Raw genomic sequence first — 18,413 nt, 5'->3', positions numbered from 1 at the left:
TATTGTTAACAATTTAGATTTTTTACTTTAAACTCCAGAAGGAAAAACTAAAGAAGTAGCGTTTTTAAATTTTCTTTTTTTACGTTTAAATTTGCATTTGTGACAATTTATTCCCCTCTAAATGATATCGAAGAATGTATCTATCTAAAGATTGTGGTAAATATTTCGCAGTTCATATTATTGACTTACGAATAGTGAACATACTTGATGCCTTTTTTTATGCTCTTTCCAAATATAACAATCATTTTTGTCAGAAATGAATTTTACCTCCACCCCTATATATACCAATTCAGGGTATATATTTGCACATTAAGGGGGTGGGGGTAAATTTTATTTCTTTTGTAAATGAGAGGTAAGTTTAAACTCCCCCCCTAATGTGCAAATATACAATGTGCTAAGATCTTACATCTTTTGTCAAGAAATCGCTTAAAAGTGAAATCTTTGAACTAAGATCTTAAATCGTTGGTCGTTGTTGTGCAAACGTCTTTCATCTGTCTGCTCTGATCAGCGGTCTTCATGGGCGCCCATAAGCTGAATTCCAGGGGGGGGGCAAACCTCGTCTAATTGGTACTTTTAATGCTATATAATAGAAATCTCAGAACAAAAATTTATAATTAAGGCAGCATCATTCAGCCAGGGGGGGGGCGGGAGCCCCTCGCTGCCCCCGCCCCCATATGGGCGCCCATGGTGGTCTGAGAACAATCATAAGTAGATCATCAAAGTTCTCTCATCATTGTTCTGTATGGCAAAACAGTGGCGGTCTTCACATTTCGCTAACATCATTGAGCTGTAAGATCAAACAGTTCGTGGTAACGATCTGTAAGTAAGGAGCGACCCGGCTTAATGGTAACCGAAACTCTAGAAAACGGTATTTTGATACAAATAGATACATCAAAAGAATTAGATTTTAATGCTGATTTCAAATATATAAGTTTCATCAAGTTTAGTCCAACCCATCAAAAGTTGCGCGCCTGAGAAAATTTGGCTAATTTTCGAAAAAAGGGGGAAAGACCCCCTAAAAGTTATAGAACCTTAATGAAAATCACACCATCATATTCAGCGTTTCAGAGAACCCTACTGTAGAGGTTTCAAGCTCCTATCTACAAAAATGTGGAATTTTGCATTTTTTGCCAGAAGAAAGATCACAGGTGCATGTTTATTTGTTTTTTGTTTTTTTTTTCCCAGGGGTGATCGTATCGACCCAGTGGTCCTAGAATATCGTGGGAGGGCTCATTGGAATGTAAATTAAAAGTTCTAGTGTCCTTTTTAAGTGACCAAAAAAATGGAGGGTAACTAGGCCCCCTCCCACGCTCATTTTTCCCCAAAGTCACCCGATCAAAATTTTGAGATAGCCATTTTGTTCAGCATGTTTGAAGATATTATAAGTATTTCTTTTAGGATGACTTAATGCCCCGAAGCTCCCGGGGGAAGGGCTGAAAGTTATGAACTTTACCCAATGTTAACATATAGTAGCCTATTGGTTGCTGGGAAGTATCAAGTATGCAGTCGTTTTCAGGGGAGATTTTTTGTGGTAGGGGGGGGATTGGTCGGGGGTTATGTGGGAGGGTCTTTACATGAAGGAAGTCTCTATGTAGGAAGGGACATTGCTATGAAGGGGATGCCGGACATCCCAGCATTATTTAAAAAAAGATCAGAAATTAAATATAAAAAAACAAGTTTTTCAACTGCAACAGCAGCTACATCAAAACTTAAAACGAACAGAAAATATTACATATATGATTTGGTTCACCCCCTAGTCAATTTCTTAGTACTTTCATAAGAGCTATTTATTCTAATTAACGGCCTTTGTGATTAAGCGGTCATTTTTAAAGAATTGGAACAAAATTCGAACTTAAGCCTAAAGAGCAAGGTATTGACTAGGGGGCGAACCCCCTAATATACGTATTAAAATATATGAATATAGAAGTTCGTTACGTAAGTTAATTCGTAAGTTGAGTATATTTACTACTAATAAAAACGTTCTTAAGTAAAATTAAACAATTTCGAGAAAGCCATTTAACCAAATAAAAGTAAAATTAATATTCAAATTTTGTTTTAATTATTCATGTACGGTGAGCCATTAATTCAAAAACGTTCAGAAATTTAATAAAAAAAACAAGTTTTTTTAACTGAAAGTAAGGAGCGGCATTAAAACTTAAAACGAACAGAAATTATTCCTTATATGAAAGGGGCTGTCCTCCTCAACGCCTGGCTCTTTACGTTAAAGTTTTTCATTGTTTAAAAAAAAATAGAGGTGTGAGAAAGTCAAACTTTAGCGTAAAGAGCGAGGTGTTGAGGAGGGGACAGCCCCTTCCATATACGGAATAATTCATGTTCGTTTTAAGTTTTAATGTCGCTCCATACTTTCAGTTAAAAAAACTTGTTTTTTTAAATTTAATCTTAGAACAAAGATGAGTTAAAAAATCATAATCTTTGCAGAAAGATGTAAGATCTTAGTGCTAAAAAATAGGCCTAATACAGACTCTGAATTGGTATATATATAGGGATGGGGGTAAAATTCATTTCCGACAAAAATGATTATTATATTCGGGTACTGGTTCGATATATGGGCCTTTACAAGGAAACCAGTCACGAAAAACCCGCCAGACGCGTTAATTCAAGAGACCGTTATAGAGTAATGCAATGCAAAGCGTGGTTTTCATTGCGTTTCTAAACTATTATATATTCATCCTGTTTTATTTGATTTCATTAACATTAACCAAACTTGAATTTTTAGAAAGGCCCATATAATGCCCCAAGTACCGTCCTTTTTTAAGTCAAAAGTAATTGGAAACCAGCCAGTCACTAGGGGGTATTTTCCATGAAGGTATTTTTCACAGGAGGGATTTTCAGCAGAAAAGTATTTAGGCTACTGGGAGAGGGGGGAATATTCTGGGGGATGGGTAAAGGCCTAGACCCGTAGACAGCAAAAGGGTGAAGGGAACCCTATTAAAAGACACAAAAAAGGAGAAATAAATATGGGTTTAATGGTTTGTGACGTCCGATTTAATTTGTTTTTGGTACAACTAAACAGCTTTTTTATGAAACATCTTGACAGGCATTTATATCATGACTTTTAAAAAAACAAACAATTCCAATAAGTTTGAACATTTAAAGATTCTAACTTGTGTTTTACTCAAGGAAATACTCACTTTTGACTCGTAGATCAAAATTGTTTTTTTTAATTGGGTTTTGCGTTTTTGATACAAATAGATACATCAAAAGAATCAGATTTTAATGATGATTTCAAATATACAAGTTTCATCAAGTTTAATCTTACCCATCAAAAGTTAGGCGCCTGAGAAAATTTGGCTGATTTTCGAAAAAAGGGGGAAAGACCCCTAAAAGCTATAGAACCTTAATGAAAATCACACCATCATATTGTGCGTATCAGAGAAACTTACTGTAGAGGTTTCAAGGTCCCATCTACAAAAATGTGGAATTTTGCATTTTTTGCCAGAAGAAAGATCAAGGGTGCGTGTTTATTTGTTTTTTTTTTCCCAGGGATGATCGTTTCGACCCAGTTGTCCTAGAATATCGTGGGAGGGCTCATTGGAATGGAAATTGAAAGTTCTAGTGCCCTTCTTAAGTGACCAAAAAAATGGAGGGCAACTAGGTTCCCTCCCACGCTCATTTTTTTCCCAAAGTCACCTGATCAAAATTTTGAGATAGCCATTTTGTTCAGCATGTTCAAAAATATTATAAGTACTGTCTTTTAGGATGACTTAATCCCCCAAAGTTCCTGGGGGGAGGGCTGAAAGTTATGAACTTTACCCAATGTCAACATATAGTATTGGTTATTTGGAAGTATACAGACCTTTTCAGGGGAGATTTTTCCCGGTAATGGGGGGGGGGTCCGGGTTTATGTAGGAGGATCTTTCCATGAAAGAAGTTTTCATGGGGGAAGGGACATTGTTATGAAGGGGACGCCGGACTTCCCAGCATTATTTAAAAAAGATCAGAAATTTAATATAAAAAAACAAGTATTTCAACTGCAACAGCAGCAACATCGAAACTTTAAACGAACAGAAAAGATTACATATATAATTGGGTTCACCCCGTAGTCAATGCCTCGCTCTTTAAGCCAAAGATTTTTTAGTACTTTCATAAGAGCTATTTATTCTAATTAACGGCCTTTGTGATTAAGCGGTCATTTTTAAAGAATTGGAACACAATTCGAACTTTCGCTTAAAGAGCAAGGTATTGACTAGGGGGCAAACCCCCTAATAAACGTATTAAAAATATATGAATATAGAATTTCGTTACGTAAGTTAATTCGTAAGTTACGTACATTTATTACTAATAAAAACGTTCGTAAATAAAATTAAACAAGTTTCGAGCAAGCCATTTAATTAAATAAAAGTAAATTAATATGAAAATTTTGTTTTAATTATTCATGTACGGTGAGCCAAGATCGAAACCTGCATTTATTAAAAACGTTCAAAAATTAAAGAAAAAAAAACAAGTTTTTTAAACTGAAAGTAAGGAGCGACATTAAAACTTAAAACGAACTGAAATTATTCCGTATATGAAAGGGGCTGTCCCCTCCTCAACGCCTTGCTCTTTACGCTAAAGTATTTTATTGTTTTAAAAAATAAAGAGTCAAACTTTAGCGTAAAAAGGTTTTCGAAACATGAACAAAATTTTCGTATCTCTAACTTATATCACTAACCCCCCCCCCTTATAAACACCAATTTTTGTTAAGACATATAGGTGTGGAATGGCAATAAACAAATAAAGTTGGAATGTAACCTGACGACTAAAAAAAATATCGCCGAAAAAAAAATGCGAATAGGTTTTTAGTACTGATTTCTCTATAGGCTATATTACAAAAAGTTTTATCCTGTCTATTAAATAGTAAAAATACGAAGCCCTCCTCCCGTGCACTCTTTTTCCTCAAAGTCGTCCGATCAAAATTTTGTTATTTTTCTTCTTTTTTTCGATCAATTGAAAATTCGAAAAAGAGCTGCAATAATTAAAAAAAAATATTCTACCAGCCAACTCGACAGGTCGGAAGAAGAGTAATTATGCCTGATGTATTTTGTCTTATTTATTTTTGATGGATACAGTAAGAAAAGTGAAGGAAATTAGAGATTTCTAAAATCAGAAGAACTTTATTTCTCATTTTCTAATTTTAATAATTGTTCGGAGTTTTCCAAGAGAAGGGGGGCATCCCTGGCTGCAACCGATGGAGCTCATTTAAAGATAAATACCTCCTTAAGTGATTGAAATACTTCTAAAACAGATCTTTGCTAAGAAAAATCATTTTACGTACTCCTAATATTTTCTTTTTAGTAAAAAAATCTCATGAGACTAACTGTGTTTCAAGCAACAAGCTTTAGGAAAATTTGGATTCAATACTGCTTAAAGTGTTATAATGAGAAAAAAAGTTGGGATCGCTAGGACACGTGCTGTGGATGAAAGATGGCAGACAGTCAAAGATTCTCCTTTTCAGCAAACCATCCAGGGCCAAACGGCAAGCGAATTGTCCACAAATTTGGTGGGGGAGGGAATAAGGAAGGATTTAAGGACAACTAGAAATTATTAGAAGGGTGTAAAGAGGGAGTTTTTAGATACGTTAGTATGGAGAAGAAGCGTGCCTAGCTATTTCAGTGTTAGGCAGGTTGGTGCTGCAGATCAGATCAAGAACTTGAGTCTTTTCGGGATATTTTACTACACGGGATAAGTTTACTACATTACTACACTACAATGGCAATCCTCTCTTCTGGAAAAGGATGATCGAAGTTCGAGTCGCTTTATAGAAATGAAAAAAAAAAAAGAGACTGTTAGGTGTGAAGCCTTTTTGAATCACTAGTTTTTCGGGAGTCTTGTCCACATGTAATACTTGTCAAATATCCCGAAAACACTCAAGTTCTTGATCTGATTGATGTGAGTAAAACCGGCTTGTCTGTCTGCATTCGGTTATAATTAGCTTAGTCTTAGTGAGAAATTAAATGAAAAAAACAAGTATTTTAAACTGAAAGTAAGGAGCGACATTAAAACTTAAAACGAACAGAAATTATTCCGTATATGAAAGGGGCTGTCCCCTCCTCACCGCGTCGTTCTTTACGCTAAAGTTTTTTATTGTTTAACAAAAATAGAGTTTTGAGAAAGTCAAACTTTAGCGTAAAGAGCGAGGCGTTGAGGAGGGGACAGCCCCTTTCATATACTGAATAATTTCTTTTCTTTTTAAGTTTTAATATCGCTCCTTACTTTCAGTTTGAAAAACTTGTTTTTTTTTATTTAATTTCTGATCGTTTTTTAGTTAATGCAGCTTTTATTTTGTCTCACCGTCATTGAATAAGTAAACAAAATTTGCATAAAAATTTTACTGTTCTTTTGCTAAATGGCTGTCTCTAAATTTGGTTCTGACGTAATTTACAAATTAACTTACGTAACGAACTTCTATATTCGTATATTTTTCTTCTGGCAAAAAATACGAAGTTGCAGATTTTTGCAGATATGAGCTTGAAACCTTTGTAATAGGATTTTCTGATAGGCTGAATCTGACGGTGTGATTTTCATTAAAATTCTTTCACTTGTAGGGGATGTTTCCCCCCTCCTTAAAAAATCAGGTAAATTTTCTCAGGCTCATAGCCTTTGATGAGTAATACTAAACTTAATAAAATTTATATATTTAGAATCAGCAGTATAAGCCCATTCTTTTGATACATTTATTGACATCAAAATTCTGTTTTTAAAAGTTTCGATTACTATTGAGCCGTATCGCTTATTTTTTTCTATTGTTTTTTTTTATTACGTATATGTTATTACGTATATGAGGTGGTTCTCCCCCTAGTCAATACCACGCTCTTTACGTTAAAAGTTAAAATTTTGTTTAATTCACAAACCCCTGAATCAAAAAGGCTGTTTAATTAGAATAGATAGCTCTTTTGAAAGCACTAAAACAAACTGTAGCGTAAAGAGCGAGGTATTGACTTGGGGGCGAACCCCCTCATATACGTAATAATTTCTGTTCGTTTTAAGTTCTAATGTTGCCTCTTATTTTCAGTTGAAAAAACTTGTTTTTTTAAAATTTAATTTCTGATCGTTTTTTAAATAATGCTTGGAAATCCGGTGCCCCCTTCATAAAAATGTCCCTTACCCCAAAGAAACATCCTCCACGGACAGATTTTTTGAGTAACCCCCTCCTCCAACCTCCCCCCCCCCGACCAGAAAAAATCCTTCCTTAAAATGTCTGTATACTTCCCAATAACCAATACAATATGTAAGCAATGGGCAAAGCTCATAACTTGCAGCCCTTCCCCTGGGAACTATGGGGGATTAAGTCATCCTGAAAGACATATTTATTAGATTTTCGACTATGCTGAACAAAATGGCAATCTTAAAATTTTGATCGGGTGACTTTGAGAAAAAATGAGCGTGGAAGGGGGCCTAGTTGCCCTCCGTTTTTTTGGTCGCTTAAAAAGGGCACTAGTTCTTTTAATTTCCGTTCCAATGAGCCCTCCTACAATATTCTAGGACCACTGGGTCAATACAATTACTCCTGGGGAAAAAAAACAACAAAAAAACAACAAATAAACACGCATCCGTGATCTTTCTTCTGGCAAAAAATGGAAATTCCACATTTTTGCAACGAACTTCTATATTCATATATTTTTAATACGTATATTAGAGGGTTCGCCCCCTAGTAAATACCTTGCTCTTTAAGCAAAAGTTGGAATTTTGTTCTAATTCTTTAAAAATGACCCCTTAATCACAAATGCCGTTAATTAGAATAAATAGCTCTTATGAAAGTACTAAATAATCTTTGGCTTAAAGAGCGAGGTATTGACTAGGAGGTGAACCCAATCATATACGTAATGTTTTCTGTCGTTTTAGGTTTTGATGTTGCTCCTTACTTTCAGTTGAAAAACTTGTTTTTTTTATATATATATATAATTTCTGATCTTTTTTTAAATAATGCTGGGAAATCCAGCGCCCTTTTCATAGCAATGTCTCTTCCTCCATGAAAACTTCCTTCATGGAAAGCTCTTCCCACATAACCCCTGACCCACTCCCCCCGCTACCAGAAAAAATCCCCCCTGAAAACGTCTGTATATTTCCCAATAACCAATACTATCTGTTAACATTGGGTAAAGTTCATAACTTTCAGCCCTCCCCCCGGTGACTTCGGGGGATTAAGTCATCATAAAAGACGTAGTCATCATATTTTTGACCCTGCTGAACAAAATGGCTATCTCAAAATTTTGATCGGGTGACTGAGAAAAAATGAGCGTGGGAGGGGGCCTAGTTGCCCTCCATTTTTTCGGTCACTTAAAACGGGCACTAGAGCTTTTAATTTCCGTTCGAATGAGCCCTCTCACGATATTCTAGCACCACTGGGTCGATACGATCACCCCTGGGAAAAAAACAAAAAAAAAAACAAAAAAAAAAAAAATATACACGCATCCGTGATCTTTCTTCTGGCAAAAAATGCACAATTCCACATTTTTGTAGATAGGAGCTTGAAACTTCTGTAGTAGGGTTCTCTGATACGCTGAATATGAGGGTGTGATTTTCATTTAGGTTCTTTAACTTTAAGGGGGTTTTTCCCCCTTGTTTCGAAAACCAGCCAAATTTTCTCAGGTGCGTAACTTTTGATAGGTAGGACTAAACTTGATGAAACTTATATATTTGAAATTAGCATTAAAATCTGATTCTTTTGATGTATCTATTGGTATCAAAATTTAGTTTTTTACAGTTTCGGTTACCATTGAGCCGGGTCGCTCCTTACTTGCAGTTGCGTTACCACGAACTGTTTGAAACTACGATGCAGGTATATCTTAATTGAATATTGAATATAATGAGGTGTTTAGATATTTTATAAAATGTGTTCTAGGCGGCCTGATTTCCTTAATTTTGTTTTCTTGTTTCCATAATTTTGTTACTAAAGTATTATATTTTCTTCATATTTTGGTGTATTTCATTAGGATTAAACCTAACTTCCCTTCTTGGGTGTTTTTGGAATATTTAACAAGTACCCTAAATGTTTTCGGTATTTCATCAGTTTTATCATCCTTTACCTTTAAACAAATTTTTTACCCCTATCAGCAAGGGCGGATCCAGGATTTTTTTCGGGGGGGGGGGGGTTACTAATTTTTAACTTTTTTTTGGGGGGGGGTTACTAATTTTTGACTCAGTTTTCGACTAATTTTACGGATTTTTACCTAGGTTTTACTTATTTTCGACTCGGTCAAAAATTTCGGGGGGGGGGGGTTCAAACCGGGTAACCCCCCCCCCCCTGGATACGGCCTTGCCTATCAGGAACAACGAGTTCCTCATAATACAGCAAGTCACCTCTTAATTAGTTGAATTTTTGGTTAAAAATGAATTATTTGTAGATAGCCATTCTGATTCATGCTTTTCGTGACGACATGGTTCCAGTTCTGTTACCTGCCCTTGGGAAACTAGACGGTTGCGGGTAGACGCATCAATAATCACTTTTTTTCATTTGTTGCATGATTACGATGGCAGTCTTTTTTTTTTTTTTTTTTTTTTTTTTTTTTTTTTTTTTTGCCAAGTAATTACCTCTAAAACATAATATACATTGCTAACTCTGTTAGTAACTTAGTAACGAGACACCAGGAAAAGGCTTCTCGAATTTATGTTTCAAATACTTACACCTTCTACAGTCTATAGTGCTGTGTTGGATATAACATATGTATTATATATGTATTACATATATCAAGGGCGCCGGGAGAAAATTTTCCAGGGGGGGGGGGGCAAATGCAAAAATATCAGTGGTTGTTGGGTGACAGGGAATATAGCCTACTTCAGGATTTTTTTTTTTTACGTTGGAATAAGTTTATTTTTAAATACTTTTAGGAAAAAACTCAAATTAAAAGAGCAATTAAATTGCATGCAAAATGAAACAAAAAAGAGTAAATTTTAAACCACAAGGATTTCCTGTTAAAGGGATCAGTTAGTTCAATCAATAATATATTTAATTATTATGCATTTAATCTTAAAAGAAAATCCATCTCAAACCAAAATTACAGAAAGATTGCTACCGTAGATTATAATAATAGATGTAGACTTGTCTTTATGTAATTTCCAACACCTTAGGATGGTTACAGAAGGAGTAGAAATACTAAAAAAAAATCATCCTGCCTGCACAGATACCACATTTTGATTTTATAACAGTCATGTAAAATGTACCTGTTTCACAACAGGATTCTCCCTCTCGAACTTAAATGCCTTTTATATGCAGACATAAAAAAAAAAAAAAAAAAAAAAAAAAAAAAAAAAAAAAAATACAATAGCGGAAAGAAAACAAAATATTTCATATTTCAATGATCTCTATTTGAATGGGCAATCAAACAGTTCGTGGTAATGATCTATAAGTACGGAACGAGCCGGCTCAATAGTAACCGGTACTCTAAAAAACTGAATTTTGATACCAATTGATATATCAAGAGAATTGGCTTATGCTGATTCCAAATATATAAGTTTCATTAAGTTTAGTCTTACCCATCAAAAGTTACAAGTCTGAGAAAATTTGCCTAATTTTCTAAAAAAGGGGGAAAGACCCCCTCGAAGTAAAAGAAAGTCATATAATTTGAATGAACATTACACCATCAGGTTCAGTGTATCAAATAACTATTTTGTAGAGGTTTCAAGCTCATATCTGCAAACATGTGGAATTTTGTAATTTTTACAGAAGAAATATCACGGATACGTGTTTATTTGTTTTTTTCCCTAGGGGTGATCGTATCGACACAGTGGGCCTTGACCATCGAGAGAGGGTTCATTTTAATGGAAATGAAAGGTTCTAGTGCCCTTTTTAAGTGACCAAAATAATTGGAGGGCAACTAGGCCCCCTCCCACGCCATCTTTTTCCCAAAATCGTCTGATCAAAATTTTGAGATAGTTTTTTTCTTCAGCATACTTTAAAGACCCAATAGCTATGTCTCTAGAGATAAAATGACCCCCCACAGCCATTGGGGAAAGGTTTTTAAGTTATAAAATTAACATATTGTTTTATTTGTTATTGGGATTATACGGTACTTATGTATTAAACGTACTCTTTTATGTAACGCAATGAAACCAGTCACGAAAAACCCACTAAAGACGGGTTAATTCAAGAGACCGCTATACAGTTATGCAATGCAAAGCGTGGTTTTCATTGCCTTTACGATATTTAAACTGTTGTTTTTTGGGGTTTTGGGGAGGGGGAAGGTACCTTGGTTAGGTTACGTATTTAATATATGGTTTGGTTCCCCCCCCCCCCCCCTAATGTGCAAATATACAGCCCAACTTTGTTTCTAAACTATTATATATGCATCCTATTTTATTTTATTTCATTAGCATTAACCAAACTTGACTTCTTTAGCAGTATATAAAAGATTACGTTTAATAAATAAGTACCATACATTTCTGGATGGGGAGGAAAGTAAGAATTTTCTGCTGGGAGATTTTACACTGGGAAACTTTTACATGGAGAGGGAAGTTTCCAGGGGATGAACTTTTCAAGGGAAATTTCACACTTGGTAAATTTGCCAGAATTCCTATACGAAAGTTATTTATGTCTTGCTTTTTCTTTACCGATTCAATTTTAGGAGTGTAAATGTTAAGGGTAATAGTCCGGGTTAAATTTTCGCCAGGATTGAATTGTCCAGAGGATATTTCTGTGCGGAGGGTGATTTTTCCGTGGAGGTGGAGGCAAGTATCCTGGCATTATTAAAAAAACAATCAGGTATTCAATAAAAAAAGCAAGTTTTTTCGACTGAAAGTATGGAGCGATATTAAAACCTTAAACGAACAGAAATTATTACGTATAAGAGGGGGGTCGCCCCCTCCTCAACACCTCGCTCTTTACGCTAAAGTTCAAATTTTGTCCCAATTCTTTAAAAAAACTACTGAGACACAAGGGTCGTTTAATTAGAACAATAATTAACTTTTTTTCAAAGTGCTTAAAAACTGTAGCATGATGAGCAAGGTACTGAGGAGGGGGGCGACCCCCCCCCTCATATACGTAATAATTTCTGTTCGTTTTAAGTTTTGATGTTGATCCTTGCTTTCAGTTGACAAAAAAATTATTTAATGAAGCTTAGAAAGAAAAAAATTTCTAAAGGCAATGAAAAAAGTATGTCAATTAAAGTAAAAGTATGTAAAAATGGAAAAAATAATTAATAAAAAAAATTACAAACAACAATAGCCTACTTACAAAAGCTAAGATGTAAACTCCCCGCGTTCAGTTCTGTTGAGTAATTCCGAAGCATTAGACGGATATTTTTTAGCATTATCGACACTTTTGAAGTTGGTTATCAAAAAACAAAATATTTAATGCCTTTATACTCAATTGTTTATAAAAATTAACGCATTATCAAATTGGCTGGTTCAAAGTAAAACATTAAAACTAAGATTAAAAAAATCAAATAAAAATTTTTAATTCCATGTTTTTAATTGAATTTTGAATAAGAAAAACCAATATTAGACTTCTTTATAATTCATAACTGTAAAAATTAAACTTTTTTCAAAGTGACAACTAGATAAATACAATCACTCCTCAAAAAATAAATAAATTACAATAAAACACAGAAAACCTATCTGTTCAGGGGGAAAAATACAAAGATTCCCAGCATTTCGTTCAGGGGAAACATTTCTGATTATAGTGGCTTCATATATCAGCTCACGGGTACTCTGGTAATGCAAGCAAAAGTTAAAGGACTATTCTTACCGAAATTGCCCCTTGTTAGGTTGTTTTCCTCGGCTTTTCTTTAATTATACGAACTTTCTTGGGTACTAATAACAGCAATAACTACTAATAAAAAATACATACTTAGGATCACCATAAAAAACTGATTCTATGATCGAAGTTTATCAATAGTTAGGCTCTTACACTTTCAATTATAGGGTCAAAATCTATTGGCAGGCAGTCAACAATGGGGCAACACGCTTTTTTTCTATTGTTTTTACATATTCTGTTTTTTTTTTCTTCTGGTTACCTAATAATTAGTTTATAGTTCCAAATTTCTTGGGGGAAATTTGCCCCCCCCTTGCCAGCGCCCATGAAACCTATAACAATAAGACTATATCAATGATCACTCGTCTATAGCTCGTGCGATGTTTTTCAAGAGCTCCAATAGTGTGTTTCATATATCGTCCATATATACAGTACTGAATTGGGTTGCACTAATCCATGAATTTTAATTTTTTTTCCAGGATAAATATAATTTCTTTTCAGATAGACTTTTTGAAAACATAAATTTTTCCGGTCCGGTTTCTGCTGTCCCACTCATAAATAAAACAACCCTATATTGTATACCACAGTTGTAATCCTAAAATTGTGGGAATTGCTCAAAACTTTTTTAGCTGATTTTGTTTTTCCTAATATAAGTTGAATAGTTTCATCATAAAGCTAAAATCAGTTGTTCGGTAGCCCGGTCGAACCTCATTGGCTTCCCATTAACGAACTGCCTCCTCAATAATTATGTTATTGTTAATTCAGTGGTGTTAAAAAATGAATGTTCCTCTGCCAAAAATTAATAAATATTTTTTTTTTACGATCAAACAGTCCGTGTACAACGAATTGTAAGTAAGGAGCGTCTTGGTTCAATATTAACTGGAACTCTAAAAAATGGAATATTAATATAATTAGATACATCAAAACAATCAGCTTATTATTGTAATTCCCAAATGTATGTAATTCATCAAGTCTAGTGTTACCCATCCAAAAATTATGAGCCTGAGAAAATTCGTCTGATTTTTGAAATAGGGGAGACATAAGGGGGGGGGTGCCTTGCCCATAAGGAGGACAAGGGGGGGGGGGCTGCAGCCACCCTGGATGAATGATGCTGCCTTGTATTTTATATTTTTGTTTTGAGATTTCTATTATACAACTAGACCCCGGCGACATGCAATAAGGGAAAGGTTGGTGGCGGCTGGGGCAAAAAATAGCAGCAGCGGCCACTGGCGCGATCATTGTTGACTGCAAACGTTTTGTTTTGATCAGTCTTTCTCAAATACCAGCTTTAATTTACCTCAGATTTGGGCCTATTCACGAGTTAGGAACTTCACAAGCTGGTGGCCGGACACTGGTGTTCTTCATTATTCATCAAGAGAAGTAGAAATCTGGCAGAAACAAAATGTCTTTGGCCTTTCAGAACCCTTGCATAATAGTTGAAATATCTAACAGTTATGTCTTTCTAACAGAATAAATTATCAAATTAGTAGTATTTTTTTCATTGAGCAACCATCACCATCAAGAAGACCTGTCATAATTTACATCACGGCTGGGTTGGTAGAACAATCTATCCCCTTAGCTATCATACCATCCGACATCTTAACGAGATTTGGAAGGTATATCACTTTTTAATTCAAATTGTTTCGTTAATGAACATCTGTGCTTTTAAACATAGACCAATCGAATATTTTATAGTCAATTAGGCTGTTGGTGAATTGCCATGCTCATCAGAGATTCTAGGTCTAACCCCACCCATCCTCTACCAACCAACCCTACTGATATTCTCATCTAATGTTTTCAGTAAGCGCTGTGATTTTTCAGCCACTGTGAAATAGTATAGTCACACCTGAACAAGTCAAACAGTTCGTGGTAACGAACTGTAAGTAAGGAGCGACCCGGCTCAATGGTAACCGAAACTCTAGAAAACGGTATTTTGATACAAATAGATACATCAAAAAAATCAAATTTTAATGCTGATTTCAAATATATAAGTTTCATCAAGTTTAATCCTACCCATTAAAAGTTAAACGCCTAAGAAAATTGGGCTGATTTTTGAAAAAAGGGGGAAAGACCCCCTAAAAGTTATAGAACCTTAATGAAAATCACACCATCATATATGATGGTGTGATGAAATCACACCATCAGAAGAAAGATCACGGATGCGTGTTTATTTGTTTTTTTTTTCCCAGGGGTGATCGTATCGACCCAGTGGTCCTAGAATATCGTCGGAAGACTCATTGGAACGGAAATTAACCATTCTAGTGCCCTTTTTAAGTGACAAAAAAATGGAGGGCAACTAGGCCCCCTCCCACGTTCATTTTTTTTCCCAAAGTCACCTGATCAAAATTTTGAGATAGCAATTTTGTTCAGCATGGTTGAAAATATGATAACTATGTCCTTTAGGATGACTTAATCCCTCGAAGTCCCCGGGGGAGGGCTGAAAGTACCCAATGTTAACATATAGTATTGATTATTAGGCAGTATACAGACGTTTTCAGGGGGGATTTTTTCTGGTAGTAGGGGGGTGGGTGGGTCGGGGGTTATGTGTGAGGATCTTTCCATGCAGGAAGTTTTTAGGGGGGAAGAGACATTGCTATGAAGGGGGCGCCGGATTTCCCAGCATTATTTAAAAGAAAATATCAGAAATTAAATATAAAAAAAACAAGTTTTCCAAATGAAAATAAGGATTATCATCAAAACTTAAAACGAACAGAAAATATTACGTGTATGAATGGGTTCACCCCCTAGTCAATACCTCGCTCTTTAAGCCAAAGATTTTTTAGTATTTTCATAAGAGCTATTTATTCTAAATAACGGCCTTTGTGATTAAGGGGTCATTTTTAAAGAATTGGAACAAAATTCGAACTTTAGCTTAAATAGCGATGTATTGACTAGGGGGCGAGCCCCCTAATATACGTATTAAAAATATATAAATATAGAAGTTCGTTACGTAAGATAATTCGTAAGTTACTTATATTTATTACTAATAAAAACGTTCGTAAATAAAATTAACCAACTTTCGAAAAAGTCATTAAACCAAATAAAAGTGAAATTATTATGCGAATCTTGTTTCGATTATTCATGTACGATGAGCCAAAATCAAAACCTGCATTAATTCTAAAACGTTCAAAAATTAAATAAAAAAACAAGTTTTTTTTAACTGAAAGTAAGGAACGACGTTAAAACTTAAAACGAACAGAAATTATTCCGTATATGAAAGGCGCTGTCCCCTCCTCAACGCCTCGCTCTTTACGCTAAAGTTTGACTTCCTCACAACTCTTATTTTTTTAAAACCTTCAAAAATGCTGTCGGACTAAATTAAGAAACGGACAATTGGAATAGCCCTTGTGGAAAATCTTTTACAGGGAAATTAAAACTACACTCAGTTTCTACGATGAACAGGAGAATCACTGAACATAAGAAGCACTGGAGTTCCTCTTTTGTTCTTCTTTTAGTTAGAGAGGAACTCAATACAGAGAACCAATTAGAGAGATCCCCATTTGCTTTCTCTTAATTAGGTGACTAAGTATTTAGAATTTAAAAATGTAATGTGAAGGCATCTTCTACTGTTCTGATTGACATTCGTAAAGTACACACAACCAAAGAACTTTAAATGAGCAAATGACTGAGGTCATTTTTCAAGAGAGGGACGTAGTTGTTGTTCGAAGTCAATCTCATAAATATGGATCTGTATTTCATTGTGATAATATCTGTTTAATGTTTTTTAGGCAATGGGAACATCAATGAAGATTGGTTCTAAAGACAGGCAAATTTCAATTCACTTTTAAACCCCGATTTCGAGAAAATTTGATGCTAATTTTGAATGTTTTGTAGCCAACATTAAGGTAATTGGTGTAGGTAATTCTCACATTTGTTTTTGAAAACTTTATTGAAGAGAACTGAAAGGGGTTTGAGTTTTTGGCCCTTGCACGCTTGTTATTCATCGGAGTTCCGGTTGCTGAATTATGTTCCATGACCAAAGCTTTTCCTGAGACCAAAATAATTTTAATGATTTTAAGAATATGAGATTTGCAACTTGGAATGTTACAATGTTAAAAATTAATTATCGTGTCGATATTTTTACATACAAATTCAGACACATCGAACTGGACTTCAGAAACTCGCATCCCAGGGTTAGGATAAATGAAATTAGGTGATATAGAATTTAATTACTCAGACATGAAGGATGGTGTAGATAAATAAGGAGTAGGATTAATGATGAATAAGGTAGCGGCTAAGTCCTGTTTAGGCTGGGAAGGTATTAATAATGGAATATTAATCGCTCATTTTATGACTAAAAAGTACAGAGTATCAGTCATAGTAGTATATGCCCCTGTAGAACCGACTGACGGAGATACTAGGGATTCAGATTAATTTCACTTAGAGTTACAGGTACAAATAGACAGGGTCTTAGGTAGAACTATGATTTTTTATTGATAAATTTTAACGCCCAGGTCAGTAGAAATAGGGACTGATGATATTTTAGCCTTGGTAAATTTGTTGTAGGAAAAGAAAACATTAATGGCTACAGATTTCTGCAATTTTGTAGGTATAACAATGTAGTTATAACCAAGACAGTATTTGGTCATAAAATGGCTCATAAGTTAACACGGTATTCACGTGATGGTAAGACAGCTAACCTTATTAATTATGACACTGTAAATTGAGGATTGACAGGATCAATACAAGATATAGGGTATATAGGAGTGCTGTTATTCATGTTAAAAGTATAAATCACCATCTAATAGTGTCTAGAGTTTATTTAAAGCTGAAATTTCAGAAGGGCAAACACCTTCCAGGAGGTAAACTCCAGGATAAAAGGGGACGGGGATAAAATTTGTGATAGGAAAAGAGTTAAAGAGAGATGGGCTGAAAATTTTGAGACTATGCTAAACCGGGATAGAGCCGTAGGAAAAAATATAATGGAAAATGACAAAGTTTGTGACACCTTGGATGCGAAGGAAGATTTATTTTGCGGGAAAGAATTAGCAACAGTACTAAGTGGATTAAAAAATAACAAGGCCCAAGATGCTGATAATGTGGTTAGTGAGTTTCTCAAATATGGTGGCTATGAGGTTAGAAATTAGTTGCTGAAGATATTGAATATGACTTTTGAAAAAGCGAAAGTACCTAGTGATTTTTGGAAAACCCTAATCAAACCATGTACAGGAAAGGTGATAAGAATGAGTGTGTTAATTAAGAAAGTATTAGCCTTATCTAGCTTAGCTAGAGGATGTGTCACCAAATTTTTACTTTTAGGTTAGTAATTGAGAAGTGCCTGAGACATCAAACACCTTAAGTCCTTGGAATTTTTTATATTATGAGCAAGCGTTTGATTTAGTTGATGGAACAGTTATAGCGAAGGTCTTAATCTTGTATGGTATACAAGGCAAACATATTAAAGTGGTTAGTGCTATGTATGAAAATAAAACTGCCACGGTTGGGGTTGGCAGGATTTTGTTCCATTCCCATATGGATCATTTTGATAAACTTTGTGTTAAGGAAAGGCAATAGGTGAACACGGAAATAAATGGAGAAGAAAAACTAAAGTAACCCTACCATAATTTTGGCATATTTACGTCTTTTGGGTTTCATCTTTGTCAGTTGAAGAATCCATGTGTATGCCTGGACAAGTGGATAAAACATCAAAATATTAACTGTGTTTTCTGAGGTAGGTGTTATATTAAATAAAGAAGATATGAATACTAATAAAAACTAAGTGAGG

This window comes from Artemia sp. Qi Xiang Cuo, chromosome 12 (genome assembly GCF_049724085.1).
Source record: "Artemia sp. Qi Xiang Cuo chromosome 12, ASM4972408v1, whole genome shotgun sequence".
Lineage (NCBI taxonomy): Eukaryota > Metazoa > Arthropoda > Branchiopoda > Anostraca > Artemiidae > Artemia > Artemia sp. Qi Xiang Cuo.
Note: the sequence above shows the minus strand (reverse complement) of the source record.